Here is a 17551-nt window from a genome sequence, read left to right as displayed (position 1 = left end):
CAGCTACTTGGGAGACTGAGGCAGGAGAATCACTTGAACCTGGGAGGCAGAGGTTGCAGTGAGCCGAGATCACGCCACTGCACTCCAGCCTGGGCAACAGAGGGAGACTCTGTCTCAAAAAAAAGATACAGGGAAATGGTCCATTTTTATGCTTAGGTTCAGCAAAGTATGGACAGCAGTGTAGAAAGAGGATTGGACACAAAGGGTAGGATCTAAAGGGAATAGACTGAGCAGGGGACCCAGCCAGGCCTGTCTGTCCAGGTTCTTCTTGGCCTCTCTGAGTAGCATTCCTTCCTTCTGGGTGTGGGACAGAACCCTATCTTGAATGGGGGTCTTATGACCTACAGTCAAACCAGGCAGATTGGGTAATTTCTTTCTTTCTTTTTTTCTTTCTTTCTTGCTTTCCTTTCCTTCTTCCCTTTCTTTCTTTCCTTTTGTTTTTACTTTTTTTTTTCTGCTCCGTTGCCCAAGCAGGAGGGCAGTGGGGCATGATCACAGCTCACTGCAGCCTCCAACTCCTGGACTCCATTGACCCCCCTGCCTCACCACCATGCCCAGCTAATTTTCTTTTATTAAGACGAGATTCTCAGGGCCGGGCGCGGTGGCTCATGCCTGTAATCCCAACACTTTGGGAGGCCAAGGTGGGCGGATCACCTGAGGTTGGGAGTTTGAGATCAGCCTGGCCAACATGGAGAAACCCCATCTCTACTAAAAATACAAAATCAGCCGGGCGTGGTGGTACATGCCTGTAATATCAGCTACTCGGGAGGCTGAGGCAGGAGAATTGCTTGAACCCCCGGGAGGCAGAGGTTGCAGTGAGCCAGGATTGCGCCATTGCACTCCAGCCTGGGCAACAAGAGCAAAACTCTGTCTAAAAAAAAAAAAAAAAAAAAAAAAAAAGACGTGTTCTCGCGGCCAGGTGCAGTGGCTCACGCCTGTAATCCCCACACTCTGGGAGGCCAAGGCGGGCAGATCACCAGTTTGAGACCAGCGTGGCCAACATGGTGAAACCCCATCTCTGCAAAAAATACAAAAAAGAAAAAAAAAAATTAGCTGGGCATGGTGGCGCATGCTTGTGATCCCAGCTACTCAGGAGGCTGAGGCAGGGGAATCACTTGAACCTGGGAGGCAGAAGTTGCGGTGAGCTGAGATCATGCCACTGCACTCCAGCCTGGGTGACAGAGCAAGACTCCCATCTCAAAACAAACAAACAAACAAAAAAGATGGGGGTCTCGCTATGTTGCCCAAGCTGATCTCAAACTCCTGACCTCAAGTGATCCTCCCACCTCAGCCTCCCAGAATGCTAGGATTACAAACATGAGCCACTGTGCCTGGCTGGATAATTTCTTTATGACAAGTTTTTACATAGAATATTTTTAGGTTGGCCGGGCGCAGTGGCTCACGCCTGTAATCCCAGCATTTTTGGAGGACGAGGCAGGCAGATCACGAGGTCAGTTTGAGACCAGCCTGGCCAACACAGTGAAACCTCATCTCTACTAAAAATACAAAAAAATTAGCCGGGCATGGTGGCAGATGCCTGTAATCCCAGCTACTCAGGAGGCTGAGGCAGGAGAATCGCTTGAACCCAGGAGGCAGAGGCAAAGTGAGCCGAGATCGCGCCACTGCACTCCAGCCCTGGCAACAGAGTGAGACCCCGTCTCAAAAAAAAAAAAAGAATATTTTTAGGTTTTATGACTACATTTTGGAAAAAGGGGTTCTGGTTTCTGTGACCCACCTTGGGAAAGAGGGACTTTTGTTTCTCTGGTGCCTCTGGGGAGAAGAGGACTGAGAGACAAGTAGGCAGGAGAAGGTCAGAGAAAAACTTTTTTGTTCGAGGCTGCTGCTGAGGACTTTGTTTGGCGGTATTGTTTTCTGAGCCCCAACAGTGGCCTGGTCAATCACACGGTGGCCACAGAGCCAGTGTAGGGTGGGACAGAGGGACATGGAGGCAGAGGGAGGTGACCAGAGCCAGGAGGCCTAGATGCTGGGCCATGGGACTGCCAGCCACTGCCTCGCCACATAAGTAGCCTGTGTTCCGAGTCCAAGTCCCACGGCAGGACATGGTTTCCATTTCTTGTTTCCACAGTGACAGTGAGGAAGACACCGAGCTCTCCTGTACCCGAGGAGGCTGTCTGGCCAGCCGCGTGGCCTCCTGCAGCTGTGAGCTCCTGACTGATGGTAGGGAGGGGGACAGGGTTGAAGGAGGGGCACACTCAGGGTGGACAGATAAAGATACGTGCATCTTACCTGCCACTTCCCCAGCAGTCGACCTGCCCCGCCCCCCAGAGACGACAGCCGTGGGTGCAGTGGTGACAGCCCCCGACAGCCGAGGTCGAGATGCCGTCAGAGAATCCCTGATCCACGTCCCGCTAGAGACCTTTCTGCAGACCCTGGAATCCCCGGGCGGCAGCGGCAGTGACAGCAATAACACAGGTGCCAGTGGGGACAGGCTGCTCTTCCCATCCCACCTCTCCTGGACCCCCACCCCCAGCCATGGCCACCCATGGGCTCCCTAAACCTTGCTAAGCCTCAGAAGCTGTGACATCTCATCCTCCTGGGTCCTTCACACGTCTCCGAAGTACTTCTGGCTTTTGTAGACTTGTCTAGGAACCTGGCCCCTCCCACTGGACCCAGTTTCAATAGAAAATGTTCACAGGGGCCGGGTGCGGTGGCTCACGCCTGTAATCCCAACACTTTGGGAGGCCAAGGCGGGCGGATCACCTGAGGTCAGGAGTTCGAGACCAGCCTGGCTAACATGGCAAAACCCCATCACTACTAAAAATATAAAAATTAGCTGGGTGTGGTGGTGCACACATGTAGTCCCAGCTACTCGGGAGGCTGAGGCAGGAGAATCACTTGAACCCGGGAGGCGGGGGTTGCAGTGAGCCGAGATCACGCCACTGCACTCCAGCCTGGGCGACAGAGTGAGACTATGTCTCAAAAAAAAAGAAAGAAAAGAAAATGCTCACAGGGGCTGGGTGCAGTGTCTCACACCTGTAATCCCAGCCAGTGTTTTTTGAGGCTGAGGATCACTTGAAGCCAGGAGTTTGAGACTAGCCTGGACAACATAGCAAGACGCTATCTGTACAAAATTCTTGAGACAAGAGTCTCACTTTGTTGCCCACGCTGGAGTGCAGTGGCGGATCACAACTCACTGCAACCTCCACCCCCAAGTTCAAGCAATTCTCATGTCTCAGCCTCCCGAGTAGCTGAGATTACAGGTGCCCGCCACCTCGCCTGGCTCATTTTTGTATTTTTAGTAGAGATGGGGTTTTGCCGTGTTGGCCAGGCTGATCTTGAACTCCTGACCTAAGTGCTGGAATTATAGGTGTGAGCCACCACGCCTGGCCACAAACATTTTTGTGCCTGTAGTCCCAGCTACTTGGGAGGCCGAGGTGGGAGGATCACTTGAGCCCAGGAGGTCAAGCCTACAGTGAACTGTGATCACACCATTGTACTCCAGCCTGGGCAACAGAGAGAGACCCTGTGAAAAAAAAAAAAAAAAGAAAAGAAGAAAGGAGGGAGGGAGGGAGGGAGGGAGGGAGGGAGGGAGGGAGGGAGGGAAGGAAGGAGCTCACAGAAAAGGGTCCATTGGGTTGGAATCAGGGATTGGGAACAGGTGACTGGATTTGTTCCTAAGTTTGCTGATGACTTACAGAGCAACTCCAGGATAGTCCCTCACAGCTCTGTGCCTCAGTTTACCTCATAGACTTCACCAGTGGGTTGGGTCAGCTCCCTGCCCAACTCTAAAATTATTCCAGCTGGGCACAGTGGCTCATACCTGTAATCTCAGCACTTCAAGCGGCCAAGGCAGGAGGATCGTTTGAGCCCAGGACTTCCAGACTAGTCTGGGCAACAAGACTCTGTCTCTACAAAAAATAAACAAAAATTAGCCAGGCATTGTGGCACAGGCTTATAGTCCTAGTTACCCAGGAGGCTGAGGTGGGAGGATTGCTTGAGCCCAGGAGGCCAAGGCTGCAGTGAGCTATGATTGTGCCACTAGACTTCAGCCTGGGTGACAGAGCGAGACCCTATCTCAAAAAATAAGTTAAATAAATAAATAAAATTATTTGGCTGGGCGCAGTGGCTCACACCTGTAATCCCAGCACTTTGGGAGGCCAAGACGGGCGGATTGCCTGAGCTCAGGAGTTAAGACCGGCCTGAGCAACATGGTGAAACCCTGTCTCTACTAAAAATACAAAAATTAGCCTGGTATAGTGGTGCATGACTGTAATCCCAGATACTCGGGAGGCTGAGGCAGGAGAATCACTAGAACCTGCAAGACGGAGGTTGCAGTGAGTCGAGATCACGCCACTGCATTCCAGCCTGGGCAACAGAGCAAGACTCTGTCTCAAACAAAAAAATATTCAGGCCAGGTGCAGTGGCTCACACCTGTAATCCCAGCACTTTGGGAGGCCAAGGCAGGAGGATCACTTGAGCCTAGGAGTTTGAGACCAGCCTGGGAAACACAGCAAGACTCCATCTCTAAAAAATAAAAAATAAGGCTAGGCGCAATGGCTTACGCCTATAATCGCAGCACTTTGGGAGGCCGAGGTGGGTGGATCATCTGAGGTCAGGAGTTTGAGACCAGCCTGACCAACACGGTGAAACCCCATCTCTACTAAAAATACAAAAATTAGTTGGGTGTGGTGGCGGGCGCCTGTAATCCCAGCTACTTGGGAGGCTGAGGCAGGAGAATCGCTTGAACCCGGAAGGCAGAGGTTACAGTCAGCCACCGGGATTGCAGCATCGCACTCCAGCCTGGGCGACAAGAGCGAAACTTCGTCTCAAAAAAAAAAAAAAAAACTAAAACCCAACAAACTTTTTAAAAATTATTCCAACAGCATTTTGCATGTAAAAAAACCAACAAGATGCCACCTCTCTTCTCACATTTATTTATTTGTCCCCCTTTCTCCTTCCCCCCATGTTCCTCACACTGTCATCCCCACCTCAGGGGAACAGGGTGCAGAGACGGATCCCGAGGCTGAACCCGAGCTGGAGCTATCCGACTACCCATGGTTCCACGGGACACTGTCCCGGGTCAAGGCTGCTCAACTGGTTCTGGCAGGGGGGCCCCGGAACCACGGCCTCTTCGTGATCCGCCAAAGTGAGACTCGGCCTGGGGAGTACGTGCTGACCTTCAACTTCCAGGGCAAGGCCAAGGCAAGTGTGTGGGGGGCGCCATGGGGGTGCAGTGGCCAGGCCTGAGGGAGAGGGGTCATGGTGACCCCGGTCCTGAGGCTGTGCCCTGGAAGCAGCTGCAGGCAAACAGGTGTGGCATGACTTCCCACGGGCCCCACTCACCCCAGCCGTGCTCCGTGAGCCACCTGCGTCCCTCCTACACATCACTGAGGGACTGCAGTCAGCCCTATTTCAGCCTCTCCATTCTCCAGAAGGGGAGGCCACCTACTGGCGGCTGAGCCCTCAGGAGGCTGGGCCCTTCTAATAACCCAAATTTGCAAATCCTTTCAGCTCCTGCGCGCGGGGGATCTCATAGCACTGGAGCTTCGGAGGGTCTCCACCCAGAGATCGCCCAGTGGGGGGTGGGAGCCAACCAAGGCCCTCAGAGCCCCACCTTCTGCCCCACCGACCTCAGACAGCCCCTCTTCCCTGCCCAGGTTAGGTCACCAACCCCTGAGGAACACACACGGGCAAACCCTAGAGACCCAGCAGGGGAGGAGGAGCTGGGCTGGGTGGGAGAGCTGTGCAGGGTCTGGGGGGTGGGGTTCAGCATTGGAGGGGACAGCCTGATCAGAGACCTGCAGGGGAGGGAGAATTGTGGAGGGGAAGACAGTCAGGGAGGCGATCCCGACAGCACCCAGCTGGATCAGAGGCATGATGGTACACCCAGGCGGTGTGCTTTCAAGGAAGAGGATTCCTTGCTATATTGACCTAAAATGCTTTGTTTTTGTTTTTGTTTTTGTTTTGAGACAGTCTCGCTCTATCCTCCAGGCTGGATTGCAACATCGCAATCTCAGCTCATTGCAACCTCCGCCTCCCGGGTTCAAGCGATTCTTGTGCCTCAGCCTCCCAAGTAGCTGGGATTACAGACACGTACCACCACACCTGGCTAATTTTTGTATTTTTAGTAGAGTCAGGGTTTCACCATGTTGGCCAGGCTGGTCTCAAACTCCTGACCTCAGGTGATCCACCCACCTCAGCCTCTCGAGTAGCTGGGACCAAAGGCACACGCCACCATGCTTGGCTAATTTCTGTATTTTTGGTAGAGACAGCATTTCACCATGTTGCCCAGGCTGGTCTCGAACTCCTGAGCTCAGGAGATCTGCCCTCCTCAGCCTCTCAAAGTGCTGGGATTACAGGCGTGAGCCACCATGCCCGGCCCAACAACTGCATTTTGACAAGAGGCACACCACCGGAAGCCAACAGCACTGGACCTGGGTGTCCCAGAGACCTGGGTTCAGGCCCTGGCCCTGCCACTGGCTGCTGTGTGACTTTGAGCAAGTTCCTTGGCCTCCCTGAACCTTGGTCTTCTCATCTATAAAATGGGGGAAATGGCTCCTCTCCCTCACAGGGCCGTTGGGAGGAGTTGAGCAGAATGCAGGGTTATGCTCTGGGCCTGGCCCCAGCAGGGATGTCTCCTGCCCTCTTCCCCTTCAGAGGCTTCGTATCTCAAGCGCATGGCCATGCCGGTAGAACTCCAGGCACTAAGACATGCAAGCCCCCCTACTCAGTGTGCTTGGCCAGCCTGTCTCTCCACTCAACTTGAACCCCACCCCTGGGGTGCCAGGGCATGGGTTGGGGATGCTGGGCCACCCATCCCTCCCCCTGCCAGCATGGCCTCCTCAGAGGCTGCGTCTCTAAGGCAGAGGAGCTGAGATCAGTGGGGTGGGACATATCCCCAGTGGGGAGGCCCAGAAGGGAGGGAATACAGAGTGTGAGCTGCAGGCTCACAGAGTGTGAGCTGGGTCCCTGGCCTGAGTTCCAGGTGGTGCCCGACGGTGACCCCACTTTCTTTCCTGCTGCTCATGCCCTTGAGCCCTGCTGTGGGAGAGGGGGATCAGCCATTTGAGCCACTCTGACCCTATGTCCTGTGGTCTGGAGCCCATCTGCTGACCGTGTTCTGCACTCCCGGCCACCTTCCTCCCCAGGTAGAGGATGGAGCCGAATACATCTTGGAGACCATCGACTCTCTGCAGAAGCACTCGTGGGTAGCTGACATCCAGGGCTGCGTGGACCCCGGGTGAGTGTCCAAGTGGCCCGAGGATGGGTGGACAGGCTGGATATATCCTTGGTCCAGCCTTCACCAGGAGCAGCTTCCTAGCAGGGCGGGAGCTCAGCTTGAGAAATGAGCTATTCAATGCGATTCAGGTTGGTGCCAGCCAGGATCACCCTCCTTAAAATACCCCCTACCTCCAATCGCCAGCAGACTCTGTGAGGCCTGCTCTATGGGGCCAGGGCCTGGGGACCTGGAAGGAAGTTGGACCAGGTCTTGTCTTCACCCCAAGAGAGCCTCAGAGCACTGGGAGTTGGGCAGAGATGGCAGTGAGTCCCCAAAGGGCTGGGGGCCTGGTGCAGTGGCTCACATCTGTGACCCCAACACTTTGGGAGGCCCAGCTGGGAGGACCGCTTGAGCCAGGAGTTCAAGACTAGCCTGGGCAACATAGCCAGACCCTCTCTCTCTCTTTTTTTTTTTGAGACAGGGTTTTGCTCTGTTGCCCAGGCTGGAGTGCAGTGGTGTGATCTTGGCTCACTGCAATCTCCGCCTCCCAGGTTCAAGCAATTTTCCTGCCTCAGCCTCCTAAGTAGCTGTGATTACAGGCACCCACTACCATGCCCAGCTAATTTTTATATTTTTAGTAGAGACAGGGTTTCATCATGTTGGCCAGGCTGGTCTCGAACTCCAGACCTCAAGTGATCCGCCCAACTCAGCCTCCCGAAGTGCTGGGATTACCGGCATGAGCCACTGTGCCCAGCCAACCCTGTCTCTTAAAATAAAAAAAAAAATATAAAGAGCTGGAGAGAGGCTCCTAACCCAGGCCTGGGCTCAGGTCAGGGAAGAGTTGCTGTTAGGCATGCTCACCTAACCCGAGGCTTAAATAAAGAGTGGACCAATGCCAGGCAGAGGAGGATGGGAGAGGGCAGAGAGAAAAGCCCAGCAAAAAGAGTGGAAATGGAACTGGGCACGGTGGCATGCATCTGTTATCCCAGCTACTCAGGAGGCTGAGGCTGGAGGATCACTTGAGCCCAGGAGTTGGAGGCTGCAGTGATCTAGGATTGTGCCACTGCACTCCAGCCTGGGCAACAGAGCAAGACCCTAACTCTTAAAAAATAATAATAAAAATTTGGCCGGGGCCAGGCACAGTGGCTCATGCCCGTAGTCCCAGCACTTTGGGAGGCTGAGGCAGGCGGATCACCTGAGGTCAGGAGCTTGAGACCAGCCTGGCCAACATGGTGAAAACCCATCTCTACTAAAAATACAAAAATTAGCCAGGCATCGTGGCGGGCATCTGTAATCCCAGCTACTCGAGAGGCTGAGGCAGGAGAATCGCTTGAACCCGGGAGGCAGAGGTTGCAGTGAGCTGAGACTGTGCCATTGCACTCCAGTCTGAGCGACAGAGCAAGACTCTTGTCTCAAAATATTAATAATAATAATTTTAAAAGGTGTGCAAGTGTACAAGCACCTGGGACTCGCAGGGAACATCAAGGCCTTTGGGGTAGCCAGTGAGGAGGAGATTTTGATGAGAGCTCAGGAAACGGGTAGGTCAGGGACAATGGGAGCCATGGCAGGTAATAGGCAGAGGGCAGTTACGGTCAGCTGTGAACAGGAAGAGCAGCAAGAAGGTTGGCTCCACCATCCAGGAGAGATGCCAGGCCAGGAGTAGGAGGGATAGGCAGCCCGACAGGCTGAGCAATTGGCAGCAGCTCTGCTGGCTAATGGGGTGAGCCAAGCCCCGGGGGGAAGGGCCGCTGCTTTCTAATTAACAGCTTCATTTAAAGAAACACAATTAAGGTCCTGGGCGCCTCCCAGGCCCTGATCCACAAAGTGATTGTAATCCCTCCTCCACCGCCCTCCGGACCATCTGCTCTGCAAACTCTTTCCCCAGCCGCTGTGAAGGTGAACCTCACTTAGTGGAATTTTTGAGCTGGCAGGGTCCCAGACACCTCATGTCACAAATCGGGAGAGAAACCTTCCCACCCTCTGAGGGTCTCCACGGGATCCCAGGAGGAGCCCAGCCCCTCAGGGATAGTGGGCAGGGATCATGGGCCCTCAGTGGGGACTGTCCACTCAGTGGTATCCGGGCCAAGAGAGAGCCTTCCCCTTGGCTTTCTGAAGTTTCAGTGGAAAATCAATTTGCAAATGGCAGATAAATGAGAGAAAAGGCATACAAATTTATTTATTTATTTTTATTTTATTTTATTTTATTATTTTATGTTTTAGAGGTAAGGTCTTGCTCTGTTTGCCAGGCTGGAGTACAGTGGTGCAATCAAGCTCACTGCAGCCTCGACCTCCTGGGCTCGACTGATCTGCCTGCCTCAGCCTCCCAAGTAACTGGGACTGTAGGCACATGCCACGATGACTGGCTTAATTTTTTTTTTTTTTTTGAGATGGAGTCTCGCTCCATCATCCAGGCTGGAATGTAATGGCACAATCTCAGCTCACTGCAACCTCCACCTCCCAGGTTCAAGCAATTCTCCTGCCTCAGCCTCTCGAGTAGCTGGGATTACAGATGCCCGCCACGATGCCTGGCTAATTTTTGTATTTTTAGTAGAGATGAGTTTTCACCATGTTGGCCAGGCTGGTCTCGATCTCTTGCCCTCGTGATCCGCCCGCCTCGGCCTCCGAGAGTGCTGGGATTACAGGTGTGAGCCACTGCACCCGGCCTCCACACCCAGTTAATTTTTGTATTTTTAGTAGAGGCGGGGTTTCACCATGTTGACCAGGATGGTCTCAATCTCTTGACCTTGTGATCTGGCTGCCTCGGCCTCCCAAAGTGCTGGGATTACAGGCGTGAGCCACCGCTCCCGGTGAGAAACCTTTTCTTTTTCTTTTTTCTTCTTCTTCTTTTTTTTTTTTTTTTCTTTTGAGAAGGATTCCTGTTCCGTCGCCCAGGCTGGAGTGCAATGGCGCGATCTTGGCTCACTACAGCCTCTGCCTCCCGGGTTCAAGCGATTCTCTTGCCTCAGCCTCCTGAGTAGCTGGGATTACAGGCACGAGCCACCACGCCCGGCTAGTTTTTTTTTGGTATTTTTAGTAGAGACGGGGTTTCGCCATGATGGCCAGGCTGGTCTGGAACTCCCGACCTCAGGTGATCCGCCCACCTCTGCCTCTCAAAGTGCAGGGATTACAGGCATGAGCCACTGCGCCCAGCCAAGAAACCATTTCTGATTCACCTATCCACTCCCGTACTCCCACTACACAGTAGCTAAATAAATAAATAAATATTAAAAATAAATAGGAAAGAAAGAAAAAAAGAAAAGAAAAAGACAAAAATTTAAATTTAAAAAGGTTGTGCTCGATGGCTCACACTTGCAACCCCAGTGCTTTGGGAGGCTGAATGAAGCAAGAGGATCGCTTGAGGCCAGGAGTTTGAGATCGGCCTGAGCAACGTTGCAGCATTGCAAAACCCCCATCTGTACAAAAAAGAAAAATAAAATTAATTTTAAAAACAAAAAAAGAGAAACAGTAGCACATGTATGTACTGGCACCATGTATGTACTAGTAAAAACTAGTTAAAATTAAGGCAGTAATTAATGAAGGAATAAGTCAATGAGTGAGCAGGCGAAGGAAGAAAACATAGACCGGAGCAGGTGCGCCTTGGGTTGAGCCCTTCCCCGCTGAGCCCCGCCTTCTGCCCGCCCCTGGGCCCTACCGGGACTACATTTCCCAGAAGGCCGCACGCCCCGGGCATGCGCAGCGGCTCGCTCGGAAGCTGCGACGCCGAGTTTCACTCCGGCTGCCTTCTGAGAGTCGGAGCCACAGCCAGAGCCCTGCCCAGGCCAAGCCGGAGCTGCAGCCCGAGCGCGGTGGTGCCCTCAGCCCCGTCCTCTTGTCCTCCTCAGCCTCGGTGAGAGGGCGGGCAGGCCACCTGCGCGTCGCTAGGGCTGCGGTCCCAGGGGCGCGGGGTGGCGCGGGGTGGCGCGGGGAGCCGGAGCCTAGCTGGGACCGGAAGGAGGCGGGCGTGGGTGTGAGGGGGGCCGACGGCCGGGGCGGCGGGGACACCCGGGGGTCCCGGGAGATCGGGGGTGTCGGGGGGATCGGTCTCCGGGATCAAGGTCCTGAGGGCGGGAGTTGGGGGACTTGGGAGGCGCCGGCAGCCTTGGACGGGACAGGGTGCCGGGTGCGAAAGGGGGCGTTCGGATGAAGGCTGAGGGGCTCGCAGGCGGAGGGGCGCGGTTCCGGGTCGCTCGGAAGGAGCGCACCCCTTCCCAAAGTACCCGGAGGAGGCGGTGACGAGATTGCCACCGGCTCCCTGACGAGGGGTTGGTCCTGCTGGGGTCTACCCCCAGGTGAAGGGACTCACTGGGCCGGGGGTTGTACTTTGGAGGAGTTTGCTTCCTAACTCTGCTTCCCTGCTTTCCTGTGGGGGGTCTTCCCAGGAGTTCCTGGGGCCCTGGGTCACTTTTTTGCGTGCGTAAGGGGTGCCGACAAAGATTTAGAACTCGGTTCCCTTTTCTGGAGCTGTGCTTTCATCGCGACTGTCTCAGCCAGCTGCCCTCCTCCTCCAAGCTGGCTCCACTTCTCTAAGCGCCAACAGCGATGGAAATAAATAGCATGTGTACAGACGCCTGGACCCTTGAGAAACTCAGAATATTTCTGCATGCCTTCCTAGCTCCTCTAGCGCTCTAGAAGGTAGACTTTCTGGTAGCCACCATCCGGGCTTAAGCCATCCGGATAGCAAGCCCTCTGATTCGGTTGCTCTGTGACCTTAAATATTTACCCTCTCTGGTGTGTTGATTTCCTGGATGCTTAGCTGCCAGACTGGCTTATGAAGTCCTTTTAGAGTTTTCTGTAAAAGGGCTCAGGCCAGGCACGGTGGCTCATGCCTGTAATCCCAGCCCTTTGGGAGGCCGAGGTGGAAGGATCATTTGAGTCCAGGAATTTGAGACAAGCCTGGGAAACGAAGAGGATTCCTGAGATCACTGTCTCTATAAAAAATCAGATGGGCGTGTTGGTGGGTGCCTGTAGTCCCAGCTACCTGGGAGGCTGAGGCAGGAGGATCGCTTGAGCCCAGGAGTTGGAGGCTGCAGTGAGCTGTGATCACACCACTGCACTGCAGCATGGGCGACAGAGGTAGACCCCATCTCAAAAAACAAAAAACAAACAAACTAAAAAAACGAACTTTTTTTTTTTTAAGAAAAGGGCTCAGAGCCAGGCGTGGTGACTCGAGCCTATAATCCCAGCTACTCGGGAAGCTGAGGCAGGAGAGTAGCTTGAACCTGGGAGGCGGAGGCTGCAGTGAGCCGAGATCACACCACTGCACTCCAGCTTGGGTGACAGAGCAAGACTCCGTCTCCAAAAACTAATAATAATAAAAAATTTTAAAAAGAGCTCAGGGTTTTTTTGTTTGTTTGCTTTTTGTTGTTTTTTCAACCATCTCCTTGATTGTTAAGTGGGTGGAGGAAGACTGTTGTACCTCCTGCTCCACCCAGGCTATTGGAAAATAAATCTGGTGATTTTCAGTCCCCAGGCACAGCACACGGATCCAACATCTGTACCTTTGTTTTTACTAACTGCTGTTTCTTAATTTAAAACCTGATCATCTTCTTCCTAGTTGGCAAAGGTGCCTTGGAATTTGTGTCGCTGAGTCAGCAAGCCTTTCAGATTTGCCCGGTTTTTGTTGTTTGTGGTTTGTATCAAGATGGGAACTCAAACAAGTCATTCCTCCTAAGGAGCTGGTGTCTTCATCCAGAAGGGACAGTTTGTGCCAGCTCTCCAGAGAGAAAAGGTGAGAGCCATGGGGACTTGACCTTGCTGCCTTCTCTATCTGGTGCAGAGAAGGTGAGGATTGGGGAGGGTGGAATTTGAGGTCTGCAGGATAAACGTGTGCCCTGGGAGTTGACTGTTGATTGCCACCTGTCTCAAATAAATTGCAGTGGCGTCTTGCCACTGCTTCTCCTGTTTAACTAACTAGTCTTAGAAGATGCTTTCCACTTTAAGACATGCTTTATGGGATAGAAGACACAAGTCACGATTTCTGCATTTGAACTGGCAGTTTTCATTTCTTTTGTTGCATAAACCCTTACTGGGTGCCAGACAAGATCTCTGTCTTTTGGGAGTGCATTGTTTGGTGGAAAAGACAAAGCAGAGTCAGCGACAAGGTGTTGTCAGTGTGATATATACTGAGCTGGGAGAAATCACAAGGCTCTCCTACCCACATCCAGAAAGGGGACGGTTAGAGGGAAGGTCAGGAAGGCTCCTGGAAGGTGGTAGTTGAGGGGGGTTGTGAAGGAGGAGTAGGACTTAGAAAGTGGGGCACAGTCGCCTGGGAGAGGAGTCAGCGTTTGCAAAGTCATGAAGCTACCGGGACACAGCTGGGCTACTGTTAAGTAGCTTAGTATGTAATAGAGGAGGCTGGAAAAGTAGGCAGAGGGCTCTGAGCGAGGAGGGTTATGTGGGCCATGCCAAGACTCGGGAGTGGAAGGATTTTAGGAGATTTCCATGAGGGTCATTTTATTAATTATTTTTTTGAGTTGGGGTCTGCTTCTGCTGCCCAGGCTGGAGTGCAGTGGAGTGATCATAGTTCACCACAGCCTCAAATTCCTGGGCTCTGGGGTAGCTGAGGTGCCTACCACCATACCCGACTAATAATTTTATCTAGAGACAGTGCTGCTCTACGTTGTCCAGGCTGGTCTCTTAACTCCTGGCCTCAAGGGATCCTCCCATCTCAGCCTCCCAAAGTGCTAGGATTACAGGCCTGAGCCACCGTGCCTGGCCTCGTGAGGGACATTTTAAAGGAGCACACTGGAACATGTGGAATGGGTTTAGACTGGATTATTCACTTTGTGGCGGTCTTCTTACATCATGCCAGCTTCTTCGTGGGGAGAGGCAGGTGAGTGGTTTTGCCCTCAGTTGCTTATAGTCTAGTTGAAGAGATAAAGTGAACATAGAGAACTGAAAAGGAACTTGCTAAGAGGGTGTTTTCTTTCATTCTTTTTGTTGTTGTTGTTTTGTTTTGTTTGTTTACTTTTTGAGACAGGATCTTACCCTGTCACCCAGGCTGGAGAGCGGTGGTGCAATCTCAGCTCACTGCTCAACTTCGCCTCCCAGGCTTAAGAGGTTCTTGTGCCTCAGCTTCCCGAGTAGCTGGGCTTACAGGTGCACACCATCATGCCTGGCTAATTTAGAGGGTGTTTGCTTTCTGCTGGGCACGTCCAGGCATCGTGGGAAGTGCTATTTAAATTGGGCCATAAAAGGGTGGGTAAGGTGAGGACAGGGGACCAAGTGGGTGGGATTCAGGGTGGAGCACAGTCATGGGGGTGGGGACAGACACGCTGATGCACATGGGAGTAGTGGATCCTCACTTACACTCTGGAAGGGGATTGTGGAGAGGGAGGTATAGATGAGGGGATGGAAGGGAAGGGCACCGGCAAATATTGTTGATAGCAAGGGAAGGACCGTATTGTGATCGGCTTTGACTGTCAGCCTAAGGAATTTGAATTTCATTCTAGAGATCCAGGGGAGGTGTGTAAAAGACAGGATCAGAACGTTAGTTCAGGAAGCTTAATCCTTTCTGCCCCCCCATCTGAGATGTACAAGAGGGTTAGAAAGCAGAGTTGGAGAAGCTGTTTGGGAGGGAGCACTTATTTTTGTTTTGTTTGGTTTGTTTTTTTGAGATGGAGTCTCGCTCTGTTACCCAGGCTGGAGTGCAGTGGCGCCATCCTGGCTCACTGCAACCTCCGCCTCCCAGGTTCAAGTGATTCCCCTGCCTCAGCTTCCCAAGTAGCTAGGACTACAAGCACCTGCCACCATGCCTGGCTAATTTTTGTATTTTTAGTAGAGACGGGGTTTCCCTCTGTTGGCCAGGCTGGTGTCGAACTCCTGACCTCAGGTGATGCACCCACCGAGGCCTCCCAAAGTGCTGGGATTACAGGCGTGAGCCACTGCACCCGGCAGGGAGGGGGTACTTATTAAAGTGAGAGGCATAAGGGTCCTGGCCAGGTGTTAGCAGGGGGCTTCAGAGGTGAGGAGAGAGCAGGGCAGGCAGCTGCTAGGCCTGGGGGAGCGGGCTGCGGAGGACTGAGAATCTGAGGTTTTTCTCTTGGCCGCCTGGGGGAAATCCAGGGGGAAAAGGAGAATGAGGAAGGAAGATGCGTTTGGCCTCAGACGTGTTGAAGGTATTAAGAGGCCAACAGAAAATGAGGCCATGGGCTAGAGAGAAGAGCCCTGATTCATTCCCCAAATGCCTCCCGAAATTCTGTGCGCCGAGGCTTGTGTTTGGCACTTGGAGTACAAAGATGACTTCAGCAGTCTCTTTGGTGTTTGCCTATAGCTCACTGCAGCCTTGAACTCCCAGGCTCAAGTGATCCTCCTGCCTCAGCCTCTCAAGTAGCTGGGACCACAGGTGCATGCCACCACACCTGGCTAGTTTTTTATTTTTTAGAGTTGGGGTCTTGATTGTTGCCCAGGCTAGATAATGCATTTTTGACATTAAATTCCCCCAAAATGGTGTTGCATCCCTCCCAGAGCATCCTATCGTGGGATTTATGATACTGACCTGTCTTTTACTGGTGATGAAGGTCATGATCATTTGCTAAAGTGGTGTCTGCCAGGTTTTTTCTCCTCTAAACAGGTGCTATGAGAACCTGCTTTTTTTTTTTTTTTTTTTTTTTTTTTTTTTTTTTTTTTTTTTTTTGAGACTGAGTTTCTCTCTGTTACCCAGGCTGGAGTGCAGTGGTGCGATCTCGGCTCACTGCAACCTCTGCTGCCCGAGGTTCAAGTGATTCTCCTGCCTCAGCCTCCCAAGTAGCTGGGATTACAGGCGCCTGCCACCACGCCTGGCTAATTTTTGTAGTTTTAGTAGAGACGGGATTTTGCCATCTTGGCCAGGCTGGTCTTGAACTCCTGACCTCACGATCCACCCACCTTGGCCTCCCAAAGTGCTGAGATTATAGGCGTGAGCCACTGCACCCAGCCATTTTTTTTTTTTTTTTTTGAGACGGAGTCTTGCTCTGTTGTCCAGGCTGGAGTGCAGTGGTACGGTTTCAGCAACCTCCACCTCCTGGGTTCAAGTGATTCTCCTGCCTCAGCCTGCTGAATAGCTGGGACTACAGCTGTGTGCCAGCATGCCCAGCTAATTTTTTGTATTTTTAGTAGAGATGGGGTTTCACCGTGTTAGGATGGTATCAATCTCCTGACCTTGTGATCCACCTGCCTCGGCCTCCCAAAGTGCTGGGATATCAGGCGTGAGCCACCACGCCTGGCCTGAAAGCCTGCATTTTGATGACACTAGTGAGTGTAAAATATCTTTTTTTTCTTTTTATTTTCTTTTTTCACAACAGGTATGAAATGATTGTTTTCAGAGTCTTTTTTTTTTTTTTTTTTTTTTGAGACAGGGTCTCACTCTGTCGCCCAGGCTGGACTGCAGTGATGTGGTCGTGGCTCACTGCAGCCTCAACCTCCTGGGTTCAAGCCATCCTCCTGCTTCAGCCTCCCAAGTACAGGTGCGCACCACCACACTTGGCAGACTTTTAAAATTTTTTTTGGAGATGGAGTCTCACTATGTTGCCCAGGCTGGTCTCAAACTTCTGGCCTCAAGTGATCCTCCCACCTCATCCTCCCAAAGTGCTGGGATTACCGGTGTGAGCCACCACACCCCTCCTGAGTCTCTCTGAATTGCCCAGGAAAACAAAACCAAAGGCCTCCACACAGGCACCCAAGGAGCGTAAAAGCGCGAAGGCGCCTCAGTGACTCCCACTTGGCCATGACACAGTGTTTCTCGAGCTCTCGTTTCCAATAAGTCAGCGGTGTGCAGTAAGCTCTGCTCTTTTCTCCCCCAGTGCCTCCCTCCCCAGCGGTCCCTTGAGCAGCCCGGGGAGCGTCCCTGCCACTGTGCCCGTGCAGATGCCAAAGCCCAGCAGAGTCCAGCAGGCGCTCGCAGGTAGGTGCCTGCCCTCGGGCTGCAGAGCAGTCTGTGCCCTGCGGGACTTGGTGGGGAGGAAATTGTGATGTGGGGCCTTGTCACCCTCTGGATCCTCAGGGAGAGCCAAAGGGGCTCCCTGGGGGAGCAGTGCCTCTTTCTGGTGATGGTGTCACCCAAGAGTGAGCCCAGGTGCCCCTCCTTTTGCTCTCTGGGGACGTGGGGCCTGATGACGGTGGGCGCTCGGGTGCAGACCTTTTCACATCCTTTAACACTTTTGCATTGAATTGCATTATATTTAAATAGTCACTTTCCTGTCCTGAAATACTTTAAACATTTCCTTAAAGGGGCCCTCTGGGGAATTAATAGATCTATTTCGGCTGTAGTTACTCTTACATCTTGAATAAGAGGCACCTTTTGGGTCCAACCAGATCTTTTGCTGTACTAACCATACATCTTACATCTTGGAACTGTTTTGGGTTTGGTTTGGTTTTTTGTGAGACAAGAGTCTC

General features: G+C 52.7%; 1 protein-coding gene and 1 pseudogene across 1 annotated transcript in view; one reads left to right on the top strand and one right to left on the bottom strand.

Moving 5' to 3' along the window:
• Positions 1 to 17551, bottom strand: part of LOC117978808 (speedy protein E18-like) — a 142431-nt gene that overhangs the window by 77171 nt on the left and 47709 nt on the right. The gene's annotated exons all lie outside the window — the stretch shown is intronic.
• Positions 1 to 17551, top strand: part of LOC117978807 (SH2B adapter protein 2-like) — a 52117-nt pseudogene that overhangs the window by 18217 nt on the left and 16349 nt on the right.

This window comes from Pan paniscus, chromosome 6 (genome assembly GCF_029289425.2).
Source record: "Pan paniscus chromosome 6, NHGRI_mPanPan1-v2.0_pri, whole genome shotgun sequence".
In the NCBI taxonomy this organism is placed as follows: Eukaryota; Metazoa; Chordata; class Mammalia; order Primates; family Hominidae; genus Pan; species Pan paniscus.
Note: the sequence above shows the minus strand (reverse complement) of the source record. Positions and strands in the feature narration are given on the sequence as shown.